The sequence below is a fragment of the Meriones unguiculatus genome, chromosome 3, assembly GCF_030254825.1.
Source record: "Meriones unguiculatus strain TT.TT164.6M chromosome 3, Bangor_MerUng_6.1, whole genome shotgun sequence".
NCBI classification, from domain to species: domain Eukaryota; kingdom Metazoa; phylum Chordata; class Mammalia; order Rodentia; family Muridae; genus Meriones; species Meriones unguiculatus.
Window position 1 is genome coordinate 97,325,027 of NC_083351.1, and position 18,340 is coordinate 97,343,366.

Below are 18,340 nucleotides of genomic sequence, written 5' to 3' on the forward strand. Positions count from 1 at the left end.
TCAATAATTTCAAAGTCAGTGAAGGCTTCTTTTGTGCCTTGTATAATTTTAGTAAATGACTCAGACCTCTTTCTCAATTCTTCAACCTTGTCTCAAGCATTTAAAGCTGCTAAAAGACATAGCACCCCAGCGTTACTGTCAAATTTAAGCTACCTTTGGAACTGAGCATATTGGCGTTCACCTAGCAACCCATCTTGGGAAATATCAATACATTTCGCCTTTTGTTATCCTTGTATGGCCCATGCTTCTTCTTTCCACCATGTTTACCATCGTAACTGAGGACCAGTTTCCAATATTGCTGTTGCCAAATCTTTCCAGTCTCAGGGTATAATCCTGTTATGAGTTGCCCATGTATAAATATCTGCTTCATTCTGTCTGAGGATTTTCCTATCTTCATTTATAAGTATTTCTAAGGCTTGTAGCTTATCAATCCACTTTTCATATTTGGCACAAAAAAACCCCACTATTGTTATTACAGATAATATGAACTAACAGACTGATGGTAATTAAAATGGGCATAATGCCAATCTGAGTTAAAGACATGTTCTTTTTCACTTCATGACTTTCTGTTTCTTCAATTCTCTATTGTTTCAATAAAGTATTCATACCAAAAGCAACATGGGAAGAGGAAATGGTTTAAGTGTTGTACAGGTTGTAGACCATCATTAAAGGAGGACAGATCGGGAGATCAAGTATTAAACTGGAGGCAAGAACAAAAGCAAAAACCATGGAAGAATGTTTTCAGGCTCTGTCCCCTCCCCCAGACCTCCAATGACTATCATAGTTGTATAATAAGGATCACTTTCCCAGTGATGGAATTGCCACCAGTTGTCTGAGGCCCCCAAAAGCAATCATTAATCAAGGAATTACATCATAGACTTATGTGCAGGTTAATCTGATAGAGGCAATTCCTTAGGCAAGGTTCCTTCCACCCAGATTACCATAGCTTCTTTCAAAGCAATTAATACTTAGCAGCACACTCTCAATTTGGCAGTCCACTTGATTAATTGTAAGTTGCAGTCAGTGAGTTTTCAGATGCTGGAGAAAGGAAAATACAATTGTCGGGGGACAGGGAGAGGTGTAGGCATAATATTATTGTGTGTAAAGACTTAAATGTTGATTTCAGTCTATACCTGGTTGCAATCCTTAGTCAGAGGATCTCCTGTTTCAATGCAGTATAAAAGCTGTTTTCCAATTGTTCCCTGATAAGTCAATTAAAGTAGCTTAACAGCCAATGACTGAAGAGGGGAGAAAATAGGGCTGGACTTCCTCCCAGCCAGGAGAAGTCTAGAAAGAGAGGAAGTGGGGATTCAACCACAAGTAGAGGTCTAGGAGACATCATGAGAGAGTAGTTGGAGCAGAGAAAGCCATAAAACAAAAATATCTTGAGTATTTATGCTGGGAGGAAGATAGATTAGCTTAGAAGCTTAAAATAGATTAACACTGTTCAGTTGTGCCTTAAAGCTGTAGATCTATGTATGTATGTATGTATGTATGTATCTATCTATCTATCTATCTAACTAACTATTTATTTACCTATCTATCCGTTCCATTATCAGTTTTTTGGAAGCTAGCTGGGATAAGAGAAAAACTGCAACACTTTTGAAATTTGCACTAACATTTCACATACCAAGTGGAGGAAGAACTTACATAGGATCCAAACTTAGAAACAAGTACTCCCACTTCTGTTTATTAAGAGAAGAAAAAAAAAAAACCAGTTACTGAGCAACCAGTTTGTCAGGCAGGGAGCTCATGGCTCTATAGTAGTGCACTATACCAATATGAATCCTCTGATGTGGATACAGGCATCAAAAACAGCTAAACTCTTGGCCATACTTTACATTTGCAGAGAGTGTTGTGTGTAAGATTTTTGATTTATGATAAATAAAACCTTTCAACACTCTTTACCTTTGGAGGACTATTGCTCAGTAAGAGTGCTTTCCTTTCATTTAAGGGATGAGAAGCTTTCAAAGGCATTGCCACACCCTCAAAGCTGTGGTGTTTCTCTGCAGGATAAATTCTATAGAGGTCAGAAATGTTGATTGAATGGTAAATAACTCACTACATTCTTCATCTGTGTATAGCTGCCATCCACTATCGATTCTTTTCCCATGTTTATAGGGCTTCTATTAAGAATGGATTTTTCTATCTTTTAGGGCCTGAAGAAAAGTGTAAACATTTTAAAATTGTATTATTTCATTCCAGTTTGAACTATGTTGTGTTGAGAAATATAAGAAAACTTATTAAAGGGTTTGCAACATTTTTCACACTTGTGTCAGTTCAATCTAGTGTCAATTATGAAAAGTTTCAAAAGCTCTTTTTAAGACCATGGCACATTCTTCACACTTGTGTGATTTCTCTCACAAATGAAATTTTTTTTATGTTTCTTAAGACCAGAAGACTGGTCACTGTGAAATGTGTGGCAAGTTCACTGCTTTTGCCACATTCTTCACATTTGTACCGTTTTTCTCCAGTATGAATTATGCGGTGTTTAGAACGTGCTGTGGAACTTCTAAAGTCTTTGCCACATTCTTTACATTTGTAGGGCTTCTCACCAGAATGAATTCTTTGATGATCCCTAAAGTTTTTAGTATTGTTGAGCACTTTCCAGCATTCTTTACATTTGTAAGGGTTCTCCACTTCATGAGTTAATTTGTGCTGACATAGGTATGATTTTGTAGAGAAGGCTTTTCCACATTCCTCACATTTATAGGGTTTTTCTCCAGAATGGGCTATCAAATGAGTAGAAAAAATCCGGGAAGTTCTAAAGGACTTGTTACACACTTCACAACTGTAGGGTTTCTCACTAGTATGAATTCTCCTGTGTTCAGAAAGTAATGATGGACAATGGAATGCCAGGCCACAAATGTCACACCTGCAGCGTTTCTCTAATGTATCAATTCTCTTGTGCTTAGAAAGTAATGATGGACAGTGAAAGGCCTTATCACATACTTCACATTTGTAGAGTTTTTCATCTGTATGTCCTCTCTTGTGTTTAGAAAGTAATGATGGACAATGGAAGTCCTTGCTACATACCTGACATTTGTAGGGTTTCTCTCCTGTATGGATTCTCTTGTGTACAGAAAGTACTGATGGAACACGAAAGGCCTTGCCACATACTTCACATTTGTAGGGTTTCTCTCCTGTATGAATTATTTTGTGTTTAGAGAGTATGGATGGACAATGGAAGGCCTTGCCACATATTTCACACTTGTAGGGTTTTTCTCCAGTATGAATTCTCTTGTGTACTGAAAGTAAGAATAAAAAGCGGAAGGTGTTTCCATATACTTCACACTTGTATGGTTTCTCTCCTGTATGATTTTTTTATGTTTAGAAAGTACTGATGGATAATGGAAGGCCTTGCCACATACTTCACACTTGTAGGGTTTTACTGAGGTATGAATTTTCTTTTGTACAGAAAGTAGTGATGGAGCATGAAAGGACTTGCCATATACTTCACATTTGTAGGGTTTTTCTCCTGTATGAATTATCACGTGTTTAGAAAGTAATGATGGAACATGGAAGGCCTTGTCACACATTTCACATTTGTATGGTTTCTCTGCAGTATGAATTCTTTTGTGTACAGAAAGTAATGATGGAGCATGGAAGGCCTTGCCACATATTTCACATTTGTAGGGTTTTTCTCCTGTATGAATTCTCTTGTGTTCAGAAAGTAATGATGGAAAACAAAAGGACTTGCCACATACTTCACACTTATATGGTTTCTCTCCTGTATAAATTTTATTGTGTTCAGAAACTCCTGATGGAAAAAGAGAAGCCTTGCCACTTACTTGACACTTGTAGGATTTTTCTCTTGTATGAATTCTTTTGTGTTTAGTAAGTAACGATGGATGATGAAAAGCCTTGCCACATAATTCACACTTGTAGGGTTTCTCTCCTGTATGAGTTCTCTTGTGTTCAGAGAGTAATGATGGAACACGGAAAGCCTTACCACATTCTTCACACTTGTAGGGCTTTACTCTTAAATGAATTCTCTTGTGCTTACTAAATTTTGATTTCCAATCAAAGGCTTTACCACATTCTTTGCATGTAAAGCATTTTCCCCCTGGTGATTAAAAATTGAGAAATGAATGAAAGCAGAACAAAATTCTTTATATTTCTAATGCTTATTTTTAAAATAAATATTTACTCATATTTGGATTTGTCTATATAAATGATAAGCTACATTTAAATTTCTAAACCTGTATTCTATTAAGTCTAGTTTAAAACACAATTGGTGAAAGTCATATAACCTTCCACTGGAGTAGGAAAACCATGAACACACAGAACATGAAAACCAAGGAGCATTAATCAAATTCAAACATATATGGAAGGCCTAACATCAACAACTAGGAAAACCCATAATAGCATTATGAAAATGCAAATCAGTCCTTTAAAGAAATACACAAATTTTATGACTAGGTAAAAACAATATATAAAAGTAGTCTTACATGAAAATGCCTCTACACTATACATGGTTGTTTTCATGTAGGATATATGTATTCTAAGTATGGGGTTATAGTTTTAGAAGTTATGAAAGTGAGGCTATATAAAAAGCCTGTCCATAATAGCAATAAATAATAAACTCCAAGTATTCAAGACAGAAAGTCTTGAAAAAAATTCCAAGTTAAAAATCACTAAGAATTGACAGAGCTGGGGTTGGGGATTTAGCTCCGTGGTAGAGTGCTTGCTAGGCAAGCACAAGGCCCTGGGTGCAGTCCTCAGCTCTGAAAAAAAAAAAAGACAAAATAACAAAAAGACCAAAAAACAAAACAAAACAAAACAACAACAACAACAAAGTAACAAGGTAACTAGAAATGACAGATCTTTGATTGTCACAGTAAACACATGTTTGCCTCATGTTAGGGGATAGCAAAAAACTCATAAGACTCCAAGCATCCTAAATATCACATAGATGTCCTCTTTTGACAGAAAAAAAAAAAAAGAAAGAAAAAGAAAAAGGAAATGAGATCTTTGAGAGATGATTTCTACCAGAACATTTTATGGCAATGGTGTTCTGTTGTGTCTGGATTTACCCCTCTGTCTTTTGACCCCCTCATTCTGACACACCTGGCTGAATGACAGTGGCTGCTTGTCTCTTCACATCTGAAGGCTCTTGTCTTTGCTCCAGAAATGTGACCAGGTATGACTTAGAAGAAGCAAGACCTGTTTGTGGGAAAAGGGAACAACATTTTTAGTTGGTTCTTCTGGGAAATAATATGTTCTTGCCAAGACTGTGGGCATAAGAAATGAGAAATTACAATAAAGAGGTATAGAGCGGTAGAGAGGTTTAGTCCTTTATGTGTTTTCTGATGGGCGCAACAAAATGCTTAGGAGGAATTTGGGAATTGCAGGTCCCTAGCTTCATATCCCTTAGTTACAATGAAAACTTTAACTGAAGGGTGTGACAATCTCTTTATGGCATACCACTCCTGCACATGACCCTTACTTTCTAATACAAATCATACATTTAAATGGAGTGGAAGGTTATGAAAACAAGAAATAGTTCCAAGGTACATGAATTATACTTATTTTCCTTAAGATTATTCCTATGAATCTCACTGGTGGAAGCACAAGCTCTCATGAGATATTGTACAAAAGAGCAAGTTTCATGCTGACAGTTAATTAAGAATTCATGACAGGGGCCTGGAGAGATGGCTCAGAGGTTAAGAGCACTGGCTGTTCTTCCAGAGTTCTTGAGTTCAATTCCCAGCAACCACATAGTGGCTTACAACCATCTATAATGAGATATGGTGCCCTTTTCTGGTGTGCGCGTGTATGTGCAGACAGAACATTGCAAACATAATAAATATATAAAAAAAAAAAGACTTCATAATGGAAGTGATCCTCACCCAGGAATACAAGGTTGTTATAATTCTCCAACATCACATCCCTGTACAATTTCCACTGTGCAGGGCCCAGGCATTCCCGTTCTCTCTGGGCTTGATTTTCCTGTTGAAGAATGTTAACGTGTGTAACAAATGATTTGGAGGCATGGGCAAGCTGCTGAAAGACATGTAGGTTGGCTATGGGGTATTTAGCAAATCCATTAGGGTAGAGCTTGCCCACAACTCCTATTTGGCATTGTTTGTCCTAGGGATTGTTGATGAAAAGCTGAAAATGAGTTTTGAGGTTGGTAAACATGCTGCCATCATCATTAGAGGATTCAATTTGGCATCCCTAATGTAGGCCACCTCCACATATGGAGACCTTCTGCAGGCAGTCACCTGTGTGGCTGTAAGGAAAGCAGTGGGAATAGTGGAGATGGAATCAGGGCACAGAGGGATCTCAATCCTCCTCCTGCATCCTTCAAGTGGAGAGTCAATAAAGCATTATTTATAAAGCTGCTTAAAGTAGCTGAGAAAGGCAACACCATGTTAATAACGTGACCTGTGTAAGGAGATTCTCTGTATGTATAAGAAACAACGAAATAAAAAGTGTTTATTGGTAACCTTTTAAAATTGACTGCACACGACACAGAAACGATAGAAACTAAGTTCCTGGAATTATTCTTGCTTTCATGAAGGCAATACATTAGTTTGGAGATTGTTGACGACTAGGATGTGTCATTACAAGACATTATATAATGGCAATATACAATTTTTTTTCTAATCTCAACAATAATAGCTTTTCTGTGAAAAACAAACTGGCTTAAGTAAGTGCTCTTACCTCTAGAAATTGAAGACTAAATAATAAAAACAAAATAAAAGAGGACAAAACATATCTCCTAATTAATTTTCGCACTGATTTTACATTGAAATGCACATTAGATATATTGTTAAATAAAGAGAAATATTAAAATGTTAGTTTTACTTTAACCAAAGTACATTGATCAAATTAACATGAGCATTATTCAATCTATTCTTAAAGACAGTCTGAAATCTATTGATGTAGTTCTTTTGACCTGTGAGAGTTGCATGCAAGATGACTCTCTGAAGCTTAAAAGATATTTTAAGTTCACAAAAGGAGATAAATTTTAGACATGTTGGCCTTGTCATTGTTTGTAATCTGTACTGAAATCCATATTGTAGAAAATGGCAGTTGACACATACCCTTGTGCCATAGGAGAGGCTTGGGAAACAATTTTGGGTTTAAAAGCATGAACACTTTTAGTTACTTTTGCTATCAGGGAAAAACAAACATTTAAGCAAAATTCAAAGAAAGAAACATGAAAATTCCAAATTTTGGGTGAGCTTGGTCTGCCAGGAGGATTTAACTTAGCAGTGTTCATCCACTGTGCCAATGGTCTCTCAGACCCATCAGGCTAAGGTGTGACCCCCATCCATCCCACCAAGGTGTGACCCAAGTCTGGCCTGGGGGATGACAGCAGCTGCCACCTTTGGTGCTCCTGCTAAAGGCCTGATTGCAGTTTGGAGGGGATGCAGTGCCTGTCCCTGGTGGATGTAGGGCTATTCATCTGTGCTTGCTAGGCAGGAACCTCCCCTTCCACCCAAGTGGCCCTTGGCATTGTACTGCCCCCCTCGCTGTGCACTGGCACAGCCGTCAGGTGGCAGCTGCTTTTGGAGGGGCACAAATCTCTGTCTGTTCAAAAACTGAAAGTTTGACTGGAAAAGGGAGGCAGGCATGGATGGAGGTGGAGTCCTGTGAGCCAGAGGGTGGGGCATTTGTTGTGCTGGCAGGGCTGTGCTTGGCTGCAACACCTGGCTGTGGAAACATCTGTCTGTTTAAAATGGCACTCTGACTCTGGGTGGCAGCCCATAGAGATGCTAGATCTAAAAATATTTTTAAAAGTAGGAATGGCTTATGGCATACATTCACCTGATGTAAAACAGATACTTAATTACTGGGCCATGCAAAATTGTATAATACCAAAAGATTGGAGAGATTTGATGTCAGCCATCATAGAATCTGGCCCTCAATTACAATGGCTAACAGTAGAAAGATAAGGCTGGAGTTATGGATCATTGTAATCATACTAGAGGCATTGATATTGTCAGCAACCAGGTGCTAGGTGAAGGTCAGTATGCCAAATTAAGAGTCCAGGTTCTGTTCAAAGATACCATGTTAGAGCAATGTCATATAATAGCTTTACAAGCCTGGGGCAAGGTTGAACTGTTGCGCTTGATTTGCGAGACCCCCAAAAGACCACCAGGAGTCCAGTCCATTGCAAATCACATGGAGGATCTTTATTCACAACTTGAGCTGGGCCTCTCAGATACCAAGGCACTGGTATCCAACAGAGAGCCTCATGCTCAGGGTTGGAGTTGATTTATAGGTCCCAGTCCCTCCCAGCACTCCTCAAAGCAGAACTCCAGCCTGGCAAGCATCTATTGGTTGAAACACAAAGAGGGATGCTACATTTTAAATGATTGGCTATGGGGAAGGCATCAAAACCATTAACAGTTCTGACTTTGTTTTCTCTTGTGTGTCTGTGTGTGTGTGGGGGGGGGAGGCACCTGGTCTTAGGATTCAGTCGAAACGCCCTGTCCTGTGCTGATTGGCTGTTGCTAGAGTACAGGAGCATTTGTTGGTATCTCCAGGAACAAGCCTGTGTGACTTCTGTAATGAGTTGGGGCCACCTGGACTTGTTTCCTAGCAACTGTATCTCTAGTGGTCAGAAAGAATACAGTAAGGCTGGGTGCTCCCCTGACCCCTGCCCCACACCTAGTTTGACATGACTGGTCTTTGTCCAGGCTTGTTCCTTTAACCCAGAAACCTAATTTTTAATTCTTTTGGTTTCCCAGAACAACAGGGAAAACAATATGGATCATTTAGAAAGACAACTCAGGGTTCAGAGGAATCTTTCACTGACTTTTTACAAAGATTAACTTCATCTCCAAACAGCAATATCGGATGCAGAAGTAGAGAAATTTTAATTGAATCTTTAGCTTTTGAGAATGCTAATGCTGGAAGCAAAAACACTATTACACCTTTAAAGGCCAGATACACACCTATTTATGAATGGATTAAAACTACTGCGGATATTGCATCTAATGCTTACAATTCAGTTATGATTAGATAGACAATTACAAAAAAATATGAGACCTCAGAATGTGTGGCTGGAAAAGAAAAGGGCTGAAAAAGAAAAGGTCAAACAGTTCCTAAGGATAAAATTTTCTCTAATAATTATCCAGGGAGGAAGTTTCCTGAGGTATGTAAGAGATGTGGACACAGAGCTTACAAATGTAGATCCAGAGATATTTGAGAAAATTCCTTACTGTAGGAAAACTACCTGAGGTGCTTTGCTTGTGCTCAACAAAGAATAAAAGGATCCATTCATTTTCCATCAGCCAAGGAGAAAATATTCTAGAGAGCAACTAAAAAATTAAATCCTGATAGGACAAATAGTGCTGCTCAAAACTTGGTTAAAAACTAGAGTAGCTCCAATAGATAAAACAAAAGATACTGAAGATACCAGAAAAATGGATATTTATTAATGATAGGAGAACACAGTAGAAATTATAATTAGATGAAGCTTAAAGCTTGTTGAATAAATCTAATGGGTCTCTGTCTCATTGTGAGGTAGCCAGGTTAGAAAAAGCTACCACCCCTTTAAATTTATTACTGTAGGTCCAGTCTCGCACATGCTTCTTCAGTCAAGACTGAAGCCCTGCACTTTCCTATTCCACAGAGCTTGGACAGCAAGTGAAACAGTTAACTCTCCCAGAATTTGGTCAGTATCTCTTAGTATCCCCCAAAATGCTGTCACCCACAGAGAACAGAAAGCATAAAACATATTTATAAAACATAATGCCCTCATTCCTGAGAAGTGGGGTGGGTGGGGTATGGTCGTTTGGTGTGCTATAGATGCTTGTAGTAGTTTACAGGGTGGTTGCAGATTGTCACTGGTCATGATCAGCGACAAAACAAAGTAAAGGAGGCTGGATTGAAGGATCTCTCTTTCCTCTACCCTTTTTGTCTCCTAGGTATTGTGGGAAAAGGGAGGAAAGAAGATGAAAAGACAAAAAGGGGTGATAAAGGGATACAAGGACAAAGAGGGTATATGTTTTCAAAGTTAAGCAAAAAGTAAACCAGCAAAATTTGTCCATTTAGATATACAGAGATAGACAAGTAGTCCTTAAACACTTTAGACATCTGAAGAATGTGCCATTTAAGATCTTCTAATAATAAGAGGCTTTTCTGACAGAGAGACACATCAACTCACGCAGTACCCCATTCTACTCCAAGGAAGACTGGGTATCAAACAACCTCCACAGGGAATTTTCTTCCAATGTGGCAAAGCTGGACACTGAGCAAAAAAACTGAACTGTAACTCAACTGCTGATAAATGCCATCCAAACTGTAACAAGCAGGACACTGGGAAGTCGACTGCCCAACACTCCAGAGACAAGGTGGATCAGTCCTTCAAAATACCTGCTTCACAAAAACGTCTGTCCTCTCTTCTAGGCCTGACAGCCAAAGATGGATGCCCCAACAATACAGAGAAACCTTGGACGACTGTCCAGGTAGCCTGCAAGTCTCTGTCATTTTGGAAGCTACTGGCTCTGTACTTCCTGTTTGCTCAAGTAGAATTTGTCTTTCTCAGGTTTCTGATAGGTTTGAAGATGAGGTAGTTAAAGTTTTACAGTTTTCCTTCTTAGAAGATTCAGAAAAGAGACACAAAAGAATTGTTTTAAGGTTGGTAAACACAAGTTGTAAAAGTTAGAAGATGTGAAAGATTTAATTGTGATAAGAAAATGATTTGGGGATAAAACTTCGGACTCTTTAAGCTAGGATAGACAGTGGAATAATTTCTCCCAGGTTGGCAAATACAAATGGACTAGACACTGTGAATATAATTCTTACTGATAGTTATCATGATTGTTCTTTTTATTGTCCTATCTACAGTATAAAGTGTGTCTAAACTGCTTGTTTGTCAAGCTGCTTTGTTATTTATCGAAAAACATGTTTTCACCCTGGCCTTCACCTTGAGACAGAGAAAAGAGGAAATTTTGCCAAGTTCCGTAAAACTTGTTCCAAGTTCCTTAAAGCTTGTTTGTGTGTCCTTGGACCATATCTGCTATAGGAAAGTAGTTTTAGAAAAGAAGTTTGGCAGTTTCACGAATTTCTTTTTGTATTGATGTGACTTGTTTTTGCTTTGCCTATAAAAAATGAATTGTGGAATAAACCCATGCTGCAGTTATACTGACAGCCCTCTCAAGCTGATCCCGTGTGTAGTGTGATTTGCTTTAATTATTTCAGTCATCTCATTTTGATTCAGTTACTCAGGAACTGTTTGACTCTGCTGGCCAGCTCAGACAATAAAGATCATTTAAAAATTTATATCGTACAATTCAAACCTACAGAAAATACAGGAAGCGATATTTTAGGCTGAAGAGAGGGATAGGATAGCCAAGAGCCTATGGAAAGGAATAGTAAGCCAAACTTACTGAAACACAAAGGGCCACTGACAATACAAACAACACCAAAAATCAGCAACACAGTGACAATTAACACTAACATATCAGAAGAAGCAATGCCCTCTGTTCTCCATTCAAAAGACACAGGCTAGGAGAATGGATTAAGAGACAAAATCCATCTTTCTGTTGTCTACAAGAAACATATCGAAGAGAGTTTTATTTTTTAATTGAATAGGACAGGTTTTCAAAATATTCTCTTATGATAGTCTGAATTTTTTTGGTAACTGCTATAATGTCTTCCTGTTCATTTCCAAGCCTGATCATTTGGGTCCTACTCCTTTCGGTTAGCTGGGCCAACGGTATCTCAATCTTGTCTATCTTAATGAAATTGCTGTGAAACTGTTGATCATTTGAAACTTTTTCTTTGACTTCATTTAAATATTTTCTCTCTTTTTTTTATTCTTTACTGTCGACAGGATTGAAACTAGGTTTGTTCTTATTTTTCCCATTTTTTGGTATCATTCAATCATTTCCTTGTGGGTTTTCTCTGTTTCATGTAGGCAGTTAGAGCTATAATTTTCACTCATAGGACTGCCTTCAACAGGTCCCAGAGGTTAGTTTTTGTGTGACTCAAAACAAATGGGGAGATTGGAATTGTAGTAAAAAGTCTTCAAGCTTAAAAAAATATTACATGCCCAGATGGATTCACAACAGAATTCTGAGGCACTAAAAAATGTACAACTAATCCTTCTTCAACTATTTAAAAAAAAAAAAAAAACAGGAAAAAAAAAAACAGGAACAAAGGACACACCCACAAACTACTTCTTCAAAGCTAGTATCACAATAACAAAATCAGGTAGAGACACAACAAAAATAACAAAATAACACTGGTAGCCAATATCCACAATGAACTCAGGTTCAAAGCACTCAAAAACAAAAACAAACAAAAAACCCCAAACTAAAAACAACAACAAAACCTTGCAGAGAGTATACAAAAACGTGGCAAAAAGATTATGCACCATGACCAACTTGGCTCTGGCCTTTAAATACAGGGATGGTTCATCATATGGAAGTCAACAAATGTAATAAACAATATAGTTTTATAGACAAACAGCACAAGATCATCTCAACAGATGCAGAAACCTTGGACAAAATCCAACATGTTTTCATGATAAAAGTGTTAGTGAATGTACACCTAGAGGGTTGTTCCTTCAAGGGAAAAAAAAAAAAGCAAAATCCATTTTTCAAACAAAACCTAGAGCAGATTTGTAGTCTGGTGAACTTTATTCCATCTCTGTGGCTAGCAAGGCCACTGACCCTTCTCCAAAACCGTTATTATAAATTAGTTTTTATTATTTGTTCCTAAATCTGCCTTTTCCACTCAGTCTATAGAATCTATCTTCATAGACTTGACAAAGAGTATGCTCTTAGACAGGTATGATCTATATGTAGCTGGCTTTGTTCCTCAAGGAGATTTATGGATGTTTTGTTGTGCACACAGGATTGACTTAATTATCACCAGAAGACTTTTCACCTAATTGTGCTTGCGCAAAGACCTGCCTAAAACAAATCAGTGGGAATCAGACTCCTAACATTTGAAAGAACACCTGACGCTGAGCTGTGTGGGCAAACTGCCTTCCTGCCTCCCCTGCCTTGTTAACTGTGGCCATAAAGGTCCCTGCAGGGATGCTGTGGGGGAGCAATAGAGAGAGCATGAAGCATACATATGGGTACATGGGGAAACTGGGGAGAAGTGTGGGGCAATAATTAGGGAGGTGGAAGAACATAAATATGGATTTGAAGAATGTCCTTGTACTCAGTGAGAGAAATAGTTTAACTCAAAAGTAGAAAATGATGCCAACCTATGCTTCTAAGGTTTATTACTTTCTCCTGTGGAGGCCCAGCAAAATCTGTCTGAGTAACATTTTTGTGTCCTCTGCATGGTTTCTGGCATGTACACAGCCATCACCAGGTCCTGAATGACATCACACAATACAAGTTCCCTTGAGAGCTTTCTAAGAAGGACTTGCCAAACACAACAAAGTTACCACATTCTGAGTCTGTTAAAATCAGTTAAGTTCTTCCTTCCTGCCATCACTCACGCTAATATTAGCATGAAAGGAAAAGAGCCTTGGAGAAAAGGGACAGGACTGCGCATCATAGTAACGCAGACTCCTCCCAGAGGAAGAGGAAGAAATTTCACCTTAACAGTTTACTTTGCTGGCTGGATGGCAGTGATAGCACGTGTGAAGGACAGTGGTAGATAAGGTTGTCATTTTTCATTTGTAGAGCCAGAATTCTGTTCTGGAAAAATTCAGGTAATGGCTGAAAAAGCACCATAAGGCAATGACAGAAAATAGCAGAAAAGAGTATGTAATGATAACTAACATTCCCTGTATATATGGAAAAAACAGTCAAACAAGGCAAAGAGGAGAATCTTTCCTCAAAGAGTAAATGCTAATGTGCTCCTAATCACAAACACATAGTGTCATTAACAAAAGGAAGCGAGGAAAAAAAAAGGGAAATTAGATTTCAAACATAGTCAACAAAACTTCTCTAAGCATGTGCAAGATTGGAAAATTAGTAAGATGTCAACTGGATGGATTTCTGTCTGTTTCACTAGTGCTCAAAAGCAAGAGGAACAAAAAGTAATTACTACAGCCAGAAAACTATGTTTTTCGGAATGCTTTTAAAACACAGGGTCTCTTGGAGCTTAGGCTCACTGGGGATGGCTCTGGAGCAGAGGATGAATTCCAGGATTTCTGACTCCAAATGTAGAGATATGAGATATGAATCATAGAATAGGCTTAACTTCCCTTTTCTGTCAGGACAGTTTAATTCAACATACATATTTGGTGCCTGTAAGCTATATATGAACATGCTGCTGTATCATCCACTGTGAGGAAGCTGTTCTGCTGTGCAAGGCAGTGAGCTTTTCCCACTTCATATGCTGTTATTACTTTTCCTACGCATTAGCAATGTTAACTAGGGACTGTCTAATATTTTACATATGGTTGGAAGCCCACTGAGAATTCCAGTAGATAGGACAAGGTGGTCTGAAGCCCATGCTTCCTAAGTATAGACTTCAATGTCATAAGCCAGTCTCCAGCTCAAAACACCTGGTTTGACTGAAGAGTGACAATATGTGCAAGGTCACCGGAGACAGGGAGAGTGGATGTGGAGGAAAACCCTGAAAACCCTGTGTCTGGCCGTGAATGAGAACTCTCGGGAGGAGGCTGTCTGCAGAGAATGATGGCCCATGTGGACGTTCAGGGCTGTACAGAGACTGGAATGTTGCAGGTTCAGGGAGTCGTTGCCTTACCTTGGGCTGGTTTTACTCTTCAGGAAATCAGTCCTTACCTCACTCTGAAGTAGACCAAACAGCTTGTGACAAAAGATAAAAACCTCCCAGAATCCACTGACTTGGCAGAACATGAGCTTCTATCAGGCCAAAACTAAGAATTCATCAAATAGTATCTCAGGCAAATAGAACTGCTCTTCCATCTTACAGTACCTGCCTCTCTGGGGCACCCACCCCTGTAGTTCAAACTTTCTTGATTAATGGCATTCTTTGTCCTGTAAAACCGTGAAAATGCTTTCATGTTGGAGTATGGAATTTGTGTTCCCAGATCATGGACATACAAATAGCTCCAGAGTAAATTATCTCTTAAGGCTTTAGGATGAGAGCTGCATTGACAGGAACCTACTACGTGCATGCAAACCACAAGACCCTGAGTGTTCTAATACTTTCCACATTTATCTTACATTTTCTGTGACACAGTATAAAACTTAGGCAAATTTTCTAGAACTATTCAGGGAGCAGTGAACCTGGATGCTACATTCAGTGACAGAATAGATAAGGGAATTCAGAAACTGATTATAATGTGAAGAGATAGAAGAAAAGCATGTGATGAGAACAATGTACAGAGCTGGCTAGATTTTCAGGGCCATTTCTCCCCTCCCCTTTACACATTCCAGCCCCTCCCAGAGATCAAAAGCTCCATTTCTGTCATCCAACAAAGTCACATCTCATATTTGAAAGAGTCCAAACTTCAGGCACTACAGAGTCACAGAAATGATGAGGTATTACTGTCTAGTAATTTTACTCTGAACTGTAAGATCTGTAATTATGTGGATTGTGCAAAGACAGGCTCATACCTCTTACAAGATTATTCTGTGGTTATATACCAACAGGTTGTTATGATTCAAGGCTCAGGGACATAGGGATTCCTGTCCAATGCCAGGTATCCATGAACCTAACAATTCATTCCAGAGGTAAAGGCACTAACATTCCAATCAACAATCGCCCTCACAGGAAACTAGCAACTTGAGGAACCTCCGTGAGCTCAAACCAGGAGTACTAGGCCAGACATAAAGCACAGGTGAAGCTAGATGTCAACGTGTTCTAGGAGTCCTGAGAAATCTGACTACAGCCATGTGAGCCTGGGTCAGCTAGACAGAGCATGTTTGTTTTCCAGCAAACATGAATGAGCTTCCTTGACCTCCTCAGGCACAGACAGTGAGCAGACCCAGTCAGCCCTTGAAATCCCGCTGTTTCCAACCTTCTCTCGGGTCAAACCTGCACCCAGGGGCAGTGGCCAAGCCTAGGTGACCCACCACAGCACCTCCAGATTCAGCTTTTCCAGGTCGTCCCAACCAGCCCAAGTCAGCTCCCTCCGTGCAGGACCCGCCACCGTGCACAGCCGCTCAGATCTGCAGGACGCCGCTGCTCCTTCCACCAACCTCCAGGTCAGAGATCCAAGCCCAGCGCTGAGCAGGAAACTTGCCTAACTTTGGGGTGAAGCCAAGTTTGAATAAGGAATGCTTAAGTGTGCTACCCACAGTCATTCTGTGACGTCATAGTTGTCCGGACTACATTTCCCACAAGTCACTGCGAAGGACTTCCTGGCACTCATTGCTGCCTAGGTTGCTACCCAACTGTCCTGGGTGAAGTTGGAAGGGAACAGGCTTCAGCTCATAGGCAGGCACAGGGATTTGGCTGTTTTGAAGTCCTGTGGTCGCAGCACCTGATCTTAGCCTGTGAATCGAACTTTCCACAGTCATGTTTATCACGTTTGCTAGTTATTTTTGCTAAAACGTTGTGATTTTAAAGCTCCGATCTACTTATAGAATCTTAATACTGCGTGAAGAATCCAGATTGATCTGCTTTACTTAAAAATAAGCAGGAAGCTAATGTAGGCCTGAGGATTATCTCTTTAAGATGCTTATTGAAGCCAACCTTGGTGACCTGGCCTATATCCAGTGTCTCAGCAGCTTAAGACAGAAGAATCAGAAATCAAGGCTCGTCACTACCAGGTATTGTCTGATGACATGCTTTCCTCCTCTGCAACTCTCCCAAGAAGGGCGCCGATCCTGGGATCACAGTTGCTATGTGTTCTGACACTTGGTCCACTGTGCGCTATAGGATATTTCCCTCTGCTTTAGGTTTCATGTTCCTATTGAATTACTGTCTCTCCTCTTACCTTGTCAGTGTTCATATTTGACACTATTTGAACATCTACAGTATCTGCCTTGAACTTCCCTCACTTCTCCTGAGCAGAACGCTGAGATGATTCCTCCTTGAATGCGAAGGGATCAGAAATATGTTCACAGGACGGTCAAATGAGCTCACTGTAGTAACGAAGCTGCATTGGAGCCTTGGAGTATGAGAATGCCCACATCTTCGTAGGAATGTTCATTCCTGTGCAGCTCCTGCTTGAGGCAAAGACACAAACCCCACCACAAGGAAGATTTCATGCTTCCACGATGCACACTGCTTCTTCACAAGGAAGCTGTTTCTATTGAGGGAGTGTGTTCAGTGACACAGGTCAGCCTCCTCAACTTAGACAAACTAGAGTCAACGAGAACTGTAGCAACCTGGACTGTTGATGGGCAAGTCTGTTTAGAATGAGGTCATGACTGCTCTGTCCTTCTCCTGAATGTGGCAGTGAAGGACATTGTCAGCAAACTTACAGACTTAGCATTTCTGAGCATGGCTAGGCTTCCAATATGTGTGTATGTGCACATGTATGTCCGTGTCTGTTACATGGAAAGCTTCCTTAGAAGGTGCTCATTCATATGAGAAGTGCTGATCTTTGAGGATGCAGTGTTCATTCCCAACTCTTTGCATTCTCCAGTTCTTCCTAGTGGGATTGTTTAATTCAGGAGGAGGAGATACCATGTTGTAGGCACAAACTCAACATACAGGATCTAAGAGGAAGCCCCCTTCTGGAAGATATTAGGGACCCAGGCATTCTCATAGAATAGTCTAACAGAACCAGTTTCTCAGTCCTAATGTGTTCGTTTAGTTTATGTTGTCAATTTTAACTTTATCACCTATAATATTTATATAATATCTTGATCATTTAATTTGCTCCCATTGGACCATTTTTTATTAGGTGTTAAGTTTGGCAAAGTCACTTTAAAATCTTACAGGCTAAAGAGATGGTTCAGTCCACAAGGAGAGCAACAGAACCAGAAATTTGAACACAGGGATCTTCCCAGAGACTCATACTCCAACCAAGTACCATACATGGAGATAACTTAGAACCCCTGCACAGATGTAGCTCATGGCAGTTCAGTGTCCAAGTGGGTTACATAGTAATGGGAAGAGGGACTGCCTCTGACATAATCTGATTGGCCTGCTCTTTAATCACCTCCCCCTGAGGGGAGAGCAGCCTTACCAGGCCACAGAAGATGACAATCAGCAGCCACTCCTGATAAGATCTGATAACCTAAGATCAGAAGGAAGGAGAGGAGGACCTCCCCTATCAGTGGACTTGGGGAGGGGCATTCGTGAAGAAGGGGGTGAGAGGGTGGGATCGGGAGGGGAGGAGGAGCTTATGGGGGACTACAAAGTGAATAAAGTGTAATTAATAAAAATAAAATAAAATAAGAGATGGTTCAGTAGTTGAGAGTGTCTAATGTTCTTGCAAAGGTGTGAGTTGTGTTCCAGCAGTGACATGGTGGCTCCCAAGCACATGTAACAGCAGTTCTAGAGGATCAGACTCATTCGTTTT

The 18,340-nt window shown here is 39.8% G+C and overlaps 1 long non-coding RNA gene and 1 pseudogene across 1 annotated transcript; both read right to left on the bottom strand.

Moving 5' to 3' along the window:
- The window catches only part of LOC110563497 (zinc finger protein 208-like), a 104,882-nt pseudogene that overhangs the window by 38,708 nt on the left and 47,834 nt on the right, over positions 1–18,340 (bottom strand).
- Positions 4,040–16,379, bottom strand: LOC132653115 (uncharacterized). The gene is made up of 3 exons (XR_009590825.1): positions 16,065–16,379; positions 5,071–5,166; positions 4,040–4,066 (listed from the first exon to the last, which is right to left on the bottom strand). It is a non-coding gene; the product is annotated as an uncharacterized LOC132653115 (long non-coding RNA).